Raw genomic sequence first — 13,236 nt, 5'->3', positions numbered from 1 at the left:
CAGTATTGGCCCATAATCGAGACATTGGTAAAAAAAAAAATAGGTTTTGTTTCGTGCCGTAAAGCGTTAGTCTGTTATTCGGCCCAATATGTGTTTGACTTATCTATACACTTCGTCGATTCAAAACAGTCTATCCTGCTTAATTCGAAATTTGCAGTTTTTCAGGACCTTGTAATACAGGTACCCTTTGAGACGTTTTTCCACTATCAAATTTTATTAAGTCTAGACCTTAATACGTGCCCCAAGTGAAGCAGTTATTGAAGAAGATGTATGAAGTAAGTCGCTCACTCTATTTCTTTTCACCGACATTACTTTGAACAATAAAATATATTCGTACGCAAAGCATAATGTTTTTGGTAGCGTACATTTATTTCGGAAAGGTCATGGTGAATTATCCAATGTGCGCTGGATAGTCACGGACGACTTGCCCTGTTTCTTTTTTATGATTTGCTGTGAACAAAGGACAGGTTGATGTTTTTAGCAATAAGCATTACCTGCAGGACTCGTTTCCATAAAAAATTGTCTTTAAAGGAATTAAGCAGAAAGTGGATTTTTGTTCATTCCCCTTAAGAACGTTTTTAGAGAAAACTAGTTAAAAACGGGCCGCGTTATTACGACGTGGTTCATTATGCATATGTTGACAGCAACTATACATTCATAGCAATTAGAATGAACTTCAAACGACGGGAACGAGTAGTGTGTAAACTTTGATAGTAGCGAATCATAAAACGTTTTAGAAGGACGTATGCACATTTTAATAACATAATAGGTAATAATAATAACAATTTTACTCTATTACTATGTCCAGCTTTTCAAAAAACACCTTTGTACTAGCATTTTTACGAGAGATGTACTACAGTACATTTTTTAGTTTCGATGCAGTAGCGGTCAAAGTCGCCCAAAATTTAATTTTAAAAATTTAAACAAACACTACAAACTTAAATAGCAATCGGCAGCAGGTTAGTAGTAAATAAATATTTCTTCCTTTAATAAAAATATTTCCCCTTCATTATAAAAAACTTTCCTCTAAAGGGAGTATAACTTTTCAATAAGACGAACCGCTCTTTAGATGACCACCCTTCAGATATTTTTCTAATGAGAAGTTTTTATGTTGTTGCGGAAACGCTGTTATCTGTAATTAATCACTTCAAATCAACGAGTAATTGTAATCCCGTCGTTTACTTCTTTATAGACTTAAATGAGTGTGAGCTCCGCTGGCTACTAATTACGGCAATTGAAAATTATAAAGGGAAATACTGCGCAACTATTAGCTATCGGATGTTTATATTTATACTTCTAATAACTAATTTACAGAGTTTTTGCAATGTTAATCCGCGGCTTTTATTCTCGTACTACTTACTGATTTGTTCATAGTGGGCCTTTGTTTGCGATGCAAAAATATGAAAGGAAAAAATGAAAGGAAAATAGTGTCAAATTGAATGAAATTATAACCTTAATTCTTTTTTGTCTTCTTATATTATTTCTGTAGGGGCAACTTGACGATATTTGGATGCAGGAATCCATCTACTTCGCGTGACAGCGGGTACTTGAGTAACTCACCTTCACAATCACAAATCAGCGAAGTCTTCGAATACTTCAGATGTGCTTTTCGATCCATCAGCATTGGGACGCGGGATTATAGTAACTACGACGCGATTGGTGTGTTACACAGTGAGTTCAGAATGATTATAGCTTAACTTAGAGTAACCTAAATAGTATCTAGTTCTATCGGGATAATTGTTTATTATTGAATGTCTACCATACGGCAAAAACTGCTAAAAATGTGCAAGAATCTTTGGTCAGCCCAGTTTCTCTAAATAATTTATGCTTTTTTATTAACGAACCTCAGCAACACCTTTTTAACATACATTATTTCGTCTAGGTAACTGATCGCCACGCTCTTCGGCTTCAAAATTATTAAGAATATTTACTTTAGACCACCAATTGAGTAGCTTACGTCGTGGTCGCATCTCCTACCCAATCTAATTATCTCTCCTTATACGGTCACCAGCTACTCGCCGCTCATACGTCGTTTCCTTGCTTTATTTGGAAAGTTTGAGGGGCAAGATTACTTTTTTTAAAAAGCAGGATGCATGGCAAAAGGATTTCCTATAGTGAAAGCACTGGATATTTGGCATGGAAAAATGTGCTGTTCGCAACAGACATTGCTGAGGTTATTTCAATATATTTATATATATAATACGTAGTACAGAGCGCTGTGACGAGCGCACTGTTCCACTTAGCACACACGACATAGTAGAAGCTATGTGCGGCATAGCAAAGTACAATAGTTCAGTTTTTTCTGTGTTGCTCCATCCATGTTAGCGTTAGAGGCAAAGATCCAAAAGTAAGCGGAAGGCGCCACTGGTCGACTTCGACTGTTCGTTTATTCCGTTGATGTTTTAGTGGACCAAATTTGCGTTGGACACCCCTTAACAGAGCAGCCTATACGTTAGCAAATACACTCAGCGATTATAGCGAGGCGCACTGTAGACAGGCCCAGTACTCTCCTGAGAAAAGCAGACATGGTCTAGCCTACACACTTGCGCTGTGTTGAAGTTTTCCCAAACGAATTCAATACTGCGGAAGTCCATTGGAGTTTAATTGGAGAGGGAGTAACGGCTTTACCCAGCACTCTACCACAGTCATTCTAACACGCTGTATCACTTGCTCGGTGTAACATGTTTCAGAGGAGAATAGCCAGTCATAGATAGACAAATTGTTTTACGTGCTTTAAAGGCAAGAAGCATTACCAGAAAGTGTCATTTGCTGCTAGTGGTTTTGGTTTTCGGAACTGCTAACTCTGATCTTGTCTACTAAATTCATTTTTAAGCCAGCGTCTGTTACGTACTGTTAGAGGCGGCTAAGAACAATCTTAGAGTGATTTTTCCCGTAAATCACGAGGTCATCGACGTAGAGCAAAATATGTATTTTCACGGACTGACGCTTACAAATTAAGCTATTTGGAAGATCCTTCGGTGGGAGTAAAAAAGTAAGGGGCTGAGATATTACTTTAATCCACGATGGTTATCCGTTGGAAGAACTCCGGCTGCGATACTTCATCTTGTACCGTAGTGGAGTTCACCTGCAGAATTGAAGTTATTAGCTGGATAGTGTATATATATATATATATATATATATATATATATATATATATATACATACACTTACAAATTGTAATTGTTTTGATTACTTCGTGATTCATGCCTGCTTAGGCCATGTTAAGTACTAACTTGGTATTAAACTGTATCCAACTAATCATCTTTTCACAAAGGCTTTTTCTCACATATTACATGTGTAGCAGTAAGGTCTTTTTGAGTCTGCACGCCCAACACGTTGGACGTTAGTTATAAACAATCATAGACTTCCTTGCCCGCCCTTAAGCTCAGATATAACACAAAAATTAGTTCTATATATGTCTGAGGCCTTCACGACGTTAAGCACAGAAAGGAACCCAAATCTGCGTGTTACGTGGTAGCACTTGTACATACTTAACCAGCAATACATATTGTTGTCATGACGATGAGGACGACTGAATCACTTGCGGTCTTGCAACGTCAAGGAGCCCTTAGAAGAATTTCTGCATAGGAACCATTACCTGTAGCACAGTAATGTTTAATTTGTCTAGACGCAAAGCAGTAGTAATCCACAGTCAACAGTCTAGACAACAAATATTGTATTTTACCTATTGTACATCAACAAAAAAACAATTAGCTGGGCCTCGAGAACGTTTTTTACGTTCAGATATACTCGATGAAGACCCGTGGCGCTATGCCTCCGACCGGTTCCTCGACGCTATTCTCTGCCAACACGGCAAAGCAACAAAAGTGTCATCATTACCTTTTTCTTCGGAATCAACAAGTGAAAGGTAATGACACATACACATCAGCTGAGAAAGTAAGTTCCAGTAAACCTCCAGCGGGCAACCGGTGTCATCAACGTCCAGACAAATCGAGAAAGTTAAGTTGCCTTTTAGTTAACATTGAATCTATCAGTACCAATCAACTTCAGGCCCTGCGAATGTTTCTACAGTGGTCATGCGTTTACACATTGTTGCATTGCCATCGAACCCTTTTAAATATGCATACAACGTATTTTTTGATATTCATTTATTTTTTTCAAGAAGTATACGCAATCGCTTTTTGTCCCAGGCAAAACAATTTGATAGTTTATGATGGTGTGCTATTTACGCTTCTAAAGCCAAACGATTTTTACAAAAAGAGGCAATCTCAGTTAAACTAAATAGGCTTTCTATTTTTGTGAGACGGTATTAGATGACATAAATACATGCTTGATAAACGGCAAATACACCCAAAGAACATAGACGAGAAAATTGTTACAAGATGAGTAGTTGTAAAGTGCTTGATTGACAATTTCATAAGGTCTTTCAACGAAATGTCTACGCATTTTGAAGGATTATTACTTCAGTATTTATTTACATATAACGGATACTTAAATTAAACAAGCATTCACGTAGAATGTCCAACTTCACTGCTGCCGTTGCGGTTAATACGCTGCTTAGAAGTACTGGCTTTTGATTAACAAACATTTAATTTGGTGCTTCATCTGGCGTAGACCGTAGCTCGCCAAAAAAAAGCCCACGGGCGACAGCTCTGTGAAAGGACTAAGGTAACCTTCCCGTCTTAATCATCACGATAATCTCGTACATCTTTCTTATAACAGATGCAACTAACTGACAATAGTTACTGTAGTGTCCAAAAAGAATGGTACAATTTCTGTGTTGTTTGAAATACACCACATTATTACTCATTTTCGGCATGGCGTTTCTCCGAGTACTATCATTGTCTTTAGTCCGGATCATCTTCATTCACGTACTATCTTTGGAATATAACGTTTTCATTTATTATGTCCTAAAATATGAGAGACACTTCATTGGCGTCAAGCGCACAACGTTGTTATTTTACCAATTTTTCGAATGCTCTCCAATACTCCATAATTCTGGGTGTTTGTGAACGTTGTGTATGAACGTTCTCCATCAACTTTAAACTTGTCTTTCATTCAATTAACTGGAAATTACGTAAAGGGCTCTGTTTGAAACTATGATAGTTCTACAATTTGAGAAGAAAAACGGAAGAAGCCAATAATCTTATTCTGATATCTAAAATATGTTACTGTTGATGAGCAATTGTCTTCACCTAAGACCTGATGTAGATCATCATGGGTTCCTATTTGGAAACTGGTGAGAGAAGAGGAGATTTCCACTTGGAGAGTTCGTTTTTCTTTAGACGATAGAATTATGCACAGGGTGGTGGCAACAATTTTTTCTCAGTTCTTCACTGGCCATTTAACTACTTGCAAAAAGGATCACAATTGCAGGAACCTGCCGTAGAAATGAACGACAATATATGAACGCCTAAATTAGCCAAACAAAAAAGAGATAATGTGGTGCTTTTTCCAAGCAAGCTGTATAAATCAATTATGTTTCTATCTTACAATTACGTATGAAATATAACTATATAAACAAAAAGTACTTCTAATAGTTTTTATGCAAAACTCAAAGCGCACACCGAAAATGGTGAGATTTTATAGTAGTACGTAATTTCGTGTAGAAATTACTCAAATAGCAGGAGAATGCAATGTGAAGTTCCTCTTGTAGATGATCGCTCGAGAAGTTTCTTAATATTCCGGACTTAGCTGAGAAGCAGCGAGAGAAACATTCAACGCAGAAACTTTTACTTCAGTTAGCTAAGGGACTTGCCGCTTACAAGCTTAAGTTACACGTATAAACATATTTCAAAAACAACATTATAAAAGTAACAAAACTGCGAAAATCTATTCAGAATACGAAAAAAATTGTGATGGCAAACGTATAATTGAGAATGAAATTATTAGCAAAATGCAGCGACGCTAAAAAGGATTTTTATTAAATATTTTGAAATAATGTGTATGTACGTGCATAAAAACTGTATATGAATGAATAAAAATATATTTAAAAAAAAGTTCTGTTCTTAGTTCTGTAGTTAAAAAGAAGTCTGGTTCTTGTCATCGGTCTATAGCTGAAAATATAAATAATTATTAGGTTATGTACTTATTATAGTTCCTCTCCTGACTTAAAGAACCTTTCGATTTATAAACTGAAATTCTATAAAAATACGTTGATTTTATTATTTTATAGAAAATGTTTATCTACAAATTATTTTTTTCGAATCTAGGCTTAATATATAGAAAGAATATTTTTTTTTCAAAAATTGGTCATTTTGACCATATACAGCATAAATAGGTATAAAATAATGTAAAGATGACTTGATGTAAGCAGAGCTTAAAATGAAAGCCAATTATTTATATGTTATGTAAAGCTATCAACTAGCCAAAGAACTTGAGTGCTGTGTATTGGGAACGGGGGTGTGGCATCCTTACCACAGAATATGCCATCAGCATGCTTCTTATTCCCTGTACAATATACTCCGTAAAATACCCAACCAGTTTAGTAATACCGACTCCATCTATGGTGAAGATCTTCAAAGATCATATTTTACAGCAAAAAGCTATCGAGAGTTTACACCAATTTTCAAGGCCCCCTTGTCGGTTGCGAAATTTTCGGTACGATTTATACACTCAAAATTTATTCATAGCTTTCCTTCCAAATACCTTCTGTAGCACTGAAATTATTTTGAACGCTGGAAATTGTTTTTAGTATAGAACTTAATCTATGCTTTTTAGCACTGCATTTTCGAGTTTCAGAGAAAATACACACGTTGCTATAGTACGTACTATAGAAAGCTAGTTACTATAAAGCACACATTTGAATACTCAAAAATTAATTTGGGACGAGTAGACAACCTGGTAGGTGTGGGGCCACAAGGCCAGTTACATGCCAGGCCTGAACCAACAAAAGCAAATACTTCAAATAAATTACTGCACTTCCGCTGGAACCGTCATTTGGGGTTTGGCTTTAACGAATATGAGACATCGTAGATGTATTCTCAATGTCGGGAGATGTTAATACAGGTAAAACTTCTTGGTATGAGACTGAACTGGATAGAGAACTTAAGCTATCAACGTCAACTAAGCAACGATAGAACTTATAAACGTTACTTCTCGAGTAGCATCCTTTTTCTAGCTGTTTGCTACATAAATATAAACCGTAGTGTCAAATTTCCTATTTCTTCAATTCAGATACTCTTTAAGTAAGCGACATTAGTGTATGCGCCATATTGGGTTCTAGATTTTCAAAGCAAGTTACTTTATTTCCTATAATGTATTCTTTTCTGAATAGGGCGTCCATTATCCATCAAAAGAACTAATATACTAACAAAAAGTTTATATATTTTGTATCTTTTCAGTGAGGTCAAACTTCCACCTGTCGGCTGTGGAGCACCACAAAGAGGTAAGATCCCTGTTTTAGTCATGTTGAGAATTGACATTAATACACATATAATTTGGCCAAAGATCCCTTAACGATCGAAACACCGAATTTTTTTCTACACCAAAACCGCTTTCGTATTGCTTCATTTGATTTAGGAGAACAACTATCACAAACATTTTGTTGAACTATTCCCCATTATGACGACGGCGCACCTGAACCGCTCTTTTCTTTATGGAATATTAACAAAGTAGCATCTCTACCCTGGCATAGGAGTGGCCGCTATGTAAGCATTTATTAAATAGTAGCAAAATACCAGAACGACGGCATACTTGAAACGATAGCTGCGAACTTCATCTGTACCGAAGGCTTTCAACATTTTCCATTAGTTCCCAGCCTGCAAGATCTTGTGGAAGGACCATTTACTGAGGTCCTCGTTCCCCACGCTGCGGAAGAAACGGCACCGTCGGTGGTATTGTATCTCTTGACAGAAACATCCCCGGGACACGAGCCAACAATTTAAGCGAGTAAACTGACAAGTTGCATCACTTTTATGGTTGGCGTTCTACATCGGCGATTAAATGGGTCTCCAATTGTTTGCAATGTAATGTTGTCTTTATGATGCATACGTTCTTAACAGATTGTCTTGAAAATAGAGAATGAAAAGTAGAATTAAGACTGTATTTAGGCCATAAGTCTAAAGGTTATCTGAGCAAGGCTACAGGTATAGTTGAGCCACGGCTTATGCTTACAGAGACTGTACTGTAAACTGGAAAATTTCAGCCAGATACCGTTTACCGCGTCAAATAGAGAAACTTCCTGTGTGTTTTTCAGGAGCTTTTCTATATCTATATATTCGTGACAACGTTTAGCGTTTTACAGTAAACGCAAGTAAAACTCGAACAGTGAGGTGTAACGTCATCAGTATGTGAGTTCGAATGCCTGTGCCCTCCGACAAAGAATGATTTTTGGCCTGAATTTTACCTTCTCCTTAATTACGTTTGACGCAAAACTATAAACTATTGAACTTCCCACATGTATAAGAAAGTCAATGTCGAAAGATTTGTCGGTAAGATTGACTACTCAGCAACCAAACTCCGTGAATGTATGTAGGAGAGTCGTATTTGCGGCTCGAGTTCGGCTGGTTAGGGCGGGCGTTGAAGTCATTGGCATTGACCAGAGAGGATACAAAATGAGAAGGGAACGCTTCCAGTTCATTAACGAAGTTCTCCGCCATTACGTATGTTGATTCCGAACAATTCAATCGGCCGAACATACGCTGCTACAAGCCTTAGTCGCAAAATATTATTGCCATTGTCCACCAGGGACGGCGTAACTTGTTATATCTTATAGTTGTGAAAGACGAATATGCCTCCACTAGGGCGATTTATTTTGTATTTTGATTTACAAAAATTAAACACAATAAGTTATAAAAGCTAGCTGTTAAGTTTTCGTTGATTCTATTTTATTCGATGCTTAGCAACCACTGGAGGAAAAACCATGTATGCCCTGAACCTGCATTAAGTGATATCCCGTTTACTCCTAGTTTCTTTCCTACGAGACCCTTACGTCAGGTACTTGCCACCTGATTCATATACGTGTTGTTTCATTCTGCCACATTGCCATCGAGCACAATAGCACCAGCTTTTGATTGTGAAATCCAATGGTCTATACTTTCTTTGATTCGACGCTCCCGCTGTAACATGCCGGTAAATACCAGGAAAATAACCATTGATATTGTTCTGTATGCTCGGCAAGTTCTCTCCGCCGCTGCTCTCTGGATATATTTGTTACAGTTTTGTATTATGATTCAATTGTTGTGTGGCTTTAGATAGAGGTCCCATAGAAGGTGGTATAGAGTTCAACAGTGGCGAACATCCGTCCGTTCGGGGACCCCCTCTATGAGCAAAAGCACGAAGACTATGCTTATGGATTACGAATCAGGACTCATAAAAATAAATCTCTCGAGGCAAGTCGCTTCTCTTTTCAACATCACTTGCCATGCACAACAAAATATAATCTTCTACTTCTTCACATTTCTCTTTTTTGGTTTTCAGTAACTTCTAAGTGCTAGATTACTATTATAAGCTTGTGTGGAATCTATTTTGCGAATATGCGCGTGTTCAGCCAGGTGTTTGGCCAGTAAACTCCCCGCTATATACTGTCGTATTAGATAGACGAAAAGGCAGGAGCACTGAAGGTTAATCTAGCGGCTTTTTCTCCTTTGGGATACAGGTCAATTGCCATTGTTTCTACTTCTTCGGGAAGTGTCCGAGGAATCTGTCCGGTACTTTCTTGATGTACTCCCTTTGCAATCTACTCAAACATGATACCTTTCTGTGGCGGGCGAGGGAATTTATGTCCTTCAAGCTACATGTTCTAACCAATCGCATTCTTCACTTGACTCGGAATGATGATCTCTCGGAGACCCGCGATTGATTCTCCATTTTTCATACGAGATATAGGTAGAAGATAAAGGAGGAACTTTTTGACGATTTACTTAAGTTTGCCATTCTAGATTATTCTTTTCCATAATGGATATTTCAACCTCACCACAATTGTACATTAGTTCAATAAGTGCGTTTTTATAGTTAGTCCCAAATCGTAATCAATGACTAGGTACAACGTATGATTCTAATCCTAACATGTTATAAGCTCATTTTTTTTGGATTCAATACCACCCGTTAGATATCTGAAATGTTCAGAAATTACAGGCGGTGCATGCAATTCGGCCTTTATGTCTAGACTCCGTGCACCTAGCAATAAAACTTGCATTGATTCTGTCGATCAGCTTTGTCCACTTGGTCCGAACGTTTATGATGGCAATTTCTCCAAGTATTCTAACGATCAACCGAAACTGTTTAGCCTCCTTATGGAACGTCAATGGACGCGATGCTATGAGTGGGCACATATATTTGTCTAAGAATGTAGCCCAATTTAGCTATATTTTTTTTTTAGAAGATAGGCCGAGTACATACGTTTCTTTTGTATAACAATTTGTAGAGGAAGGCTAGCTTTAACTAAAAGATATTCATTTTTCAGTGGTCTGCCAAAATCAAACAGGTCGTTGGATCTACTAAGCAGTCACTATCAGACTTACCAGGAGCCGAATGACAAAAAGTTCAGCCTGTCAGCCACATTATAAGTAGCCTCAGTGTTCATCAACGGAATCAGTCAGTAAAGCGTGAAGAAAACATGCGGAAGGTCAATTAATTACAACAGAAAATCTACACATCGGCATGGTCATAAACAGCCCGGATTGTTGGAAAAAACCTTGCGGGAAAATTATTAATACGGAACGGAGCGGAACTTCATCAATTCCAAGAGCCTGTTACCGCACAATACAACTTCGTACAACCTTAATTGGGTCGTGTTCACATCAACTAATTAGAGATTATGAGGTTGCAACAAACTCATCGCCAAGCACGGATCAGTTTCGGTGGTACCGTTGCTATGTCAACAATCTGGGAGGCAAATTTCGAGCTATTCTCGATTAGACAGTGATGAGCTAAGCTTTGCTGATAGTGATCCAGCTGAGTGAAAATTGCATGGTTGGACAGAGAAGGAATGCTACCAGCCAACTGTATCGAACCTTACTAATAGTATATTTTTTTTAAATGTGAGCTATATAGATACTTAGACAAAAAAGGCACGCCTATATGAAAAGAGCGGCAGCTAGGGTTTAAAATTTTTTAGGCAATTCATTGAATAAATAGAACATAGGTTCTGACCTATATGTGTTTAACCTATACGTGTATGTTTCAGACTAACGTGCCTAGCCGAACACTCATATAAAATTTTATAATATCTAATTAACATACAACCTATCAAAAATGTCAGGCGGACGTATCGACTCGAATTGCATCAGTATCATCATTGTCACACTGTCTTCCTATACTGCGTTGTCTTCACTGTGTGTAATAAGACAAATAACCGCAAAAAAAGTTTGGCCTAGGCTAGACAATGTCCCTTGAAGTCCTTATATAATTCTTGTCGTGTTCAATGTAATGTTTCAAAAACAATAACTTGTAAAAGCTTATATATATTTCAGGTAAATTCAGCGTAGCGAACATAAATGTCTCAAATAAATAACCAAATGTTTCATGCTTTTAATAAATTTTTTCTTATGTTTGTCCATCTATAGAAAATGCATCTAAAAATTAATCGAGTCGTGCCAACTCTATTTATTGTAACCATTGTTACGTAGGGAATACTCGTCAAGTTTTATCATTTTGCGCAAGCGATTTGATATGCGACAACTTATACTTTCAACTTTGTGTTCGTTTATTCAAGAGCTAGTACTGTAAGACATCAATTAATACTAAAAAAATCAAATCAGCGGTAATTTTACAAATAGATTAATAGTACTAATCTAGTATAATTCTATACTCACACCTAGGTATGATTGTTAAGCCAATACACTTGAGAAAGCCGCAATAAATTCGGTTTGATTTTTTTTTATATACAAAAAAGTAGTTAAGAATCAAAAGCGAAACTTCTGGCAGGGTTTTGGGACCAAATTCTTTTGTTTGTGAATTTGTTAGAAGTCGAAATTTTCGATTGAGTCAGGACAGAATTTTTGCGTCCAAAGAAGTCGTTGAAAGGCAAAAGCGAAATTCTTGGTAAGGTTTTGAACGGAATTCCCATAGACAAATAAATCTTAGGAGGAAAACTTATCCTAAGTCTGCTCAGGAAGTTGTTAAAAAAAGACTTAGCTCCTAGCCAACTTTGAGGATGAAATTATTAAAGTCTTTGCCAACCACGAAAACCATATGAAATAATATCGTCTCATAGAATACTGCCGCTATTGTTGCAGACGTTTATTTGAAGAGTGTGCGTCCAAGCTCACTTGAAGGCGATAAGGCTCCCTCTCACAAGATCAATCGTTAAGTATTTTCTTAGAGGGCCCTCGAGTCTAGTCACACATTTTGCAACCACTGTCAAAACAACATTAAACAAAGTAACAGGAGAGAGAGGTACTGGGGCACGCGCGTCAGATTGAGGGGTACATGCAACAGTATGGGCGTGTTGCTACGCCACCGATACTGCACAAAGACAACGTACAGCTCTGGTACAAACCGGTATTACGCGTGGCGTCGCCGTGAACTTTAACGCCGCAGAATAGGCTGGACAGCGTCTCGTGACGCTGCAAGAAAATTAGGTAAGGAACATTTCTTGACCTTCATCGACGTATTTGCACAAACGTTTGAGTATAAGTGACTTCGTAAAAAGATCCTTGGAAATTTACTGGATGGCGAAGTTACGGAGAAGTTTAATATACCTCAGCAATCAAGGAAACTTATTCAGCGACGTTAAATATGTTACTTGAAAGGTATGCCAATGTGACAGCAATCGTTTATGATGCCTCACACAAGCTAACTAAGTTGTCGTTGCGAAATCGTTAAATAAAGTTATTGGCTTAGTTGCTAGACTTCAAAGATACTTTGATTCAACAATATGCTCCGCGTGCAATACCACATGACTTATCACTGAAACCTATGGTCAAGATTCATATATTTACAATAGTTCCACTCTTGTTGCGCTGCATGAAAGCTCGCAAGCTTTAGCATTAAACTTTAGCGGGTAGACAGGCAACACTGAAGCATCAGCGAAAACTGCTCGTGATATGAGACACGTCCTACATAACAACAAAAAGACACCCAACAGACAAAGTCGAAACAGTGGGAGGGCCGATGCTATTGTACGAAATGGTTATGCCGACAGCGAGACTAAGCATACTAGCGAGTACGGATTTTTTGGCTTGCCGACGTGTGTGACTACTCTTTCCGCTAAAAAACGTAGGGGAAAAAAAAGGGTGTTGTGTCCATAATGTCTGCGACAGTGCCACTACTCTAGAGAATATACAGAAAGCGCGAAATGCGAAAACTGCGCTGGATACCACAACTGTTATG

The 13,236-nt window shown here is 37.7% G+C and overlaps 1 long non-coding RNA gene across 1 annotated transcript; it reads left to right on the top strand.

The window, feature by feature from the left end:
* Positions 1–1,466: 1,466 nt before the first annotated feature.
* LOC111255080 (uncharacterized) lies at positions 1,467–11,441 on the top strand. Its single transcript, XR_002675340.2, has 3 exons — positions 1,467–1,671; positions 7,305–7,348; positions 10,367–11,441. It is a non-coding gene; the product is annotated as an uncharacterized LOC111255080 (long non-coding RNA).
* The last annotated feature ends 1,795 nt before the right edge of the window (positions 11,442–13,236 follow it).

This window comes from Varroa destructor, unplaced genomic scaffold (assembly GCF_002443255.2).
Source record: "Varroa destructor unplaced genomic scaffold, Vdes_3.0 BEIS01000417.1, whole genome shotgun sequence".
NCBI classification, from domain to species: domain Eukaryota; kingdom Metazoa; phylum Arthropoda; class Arachnida; order Mesostigmata; family Varroidae; genus Varroa; species Varroa destructor.
This window is presented reverse-complemented; position numbering and strand designations above follow the sequence as displayed.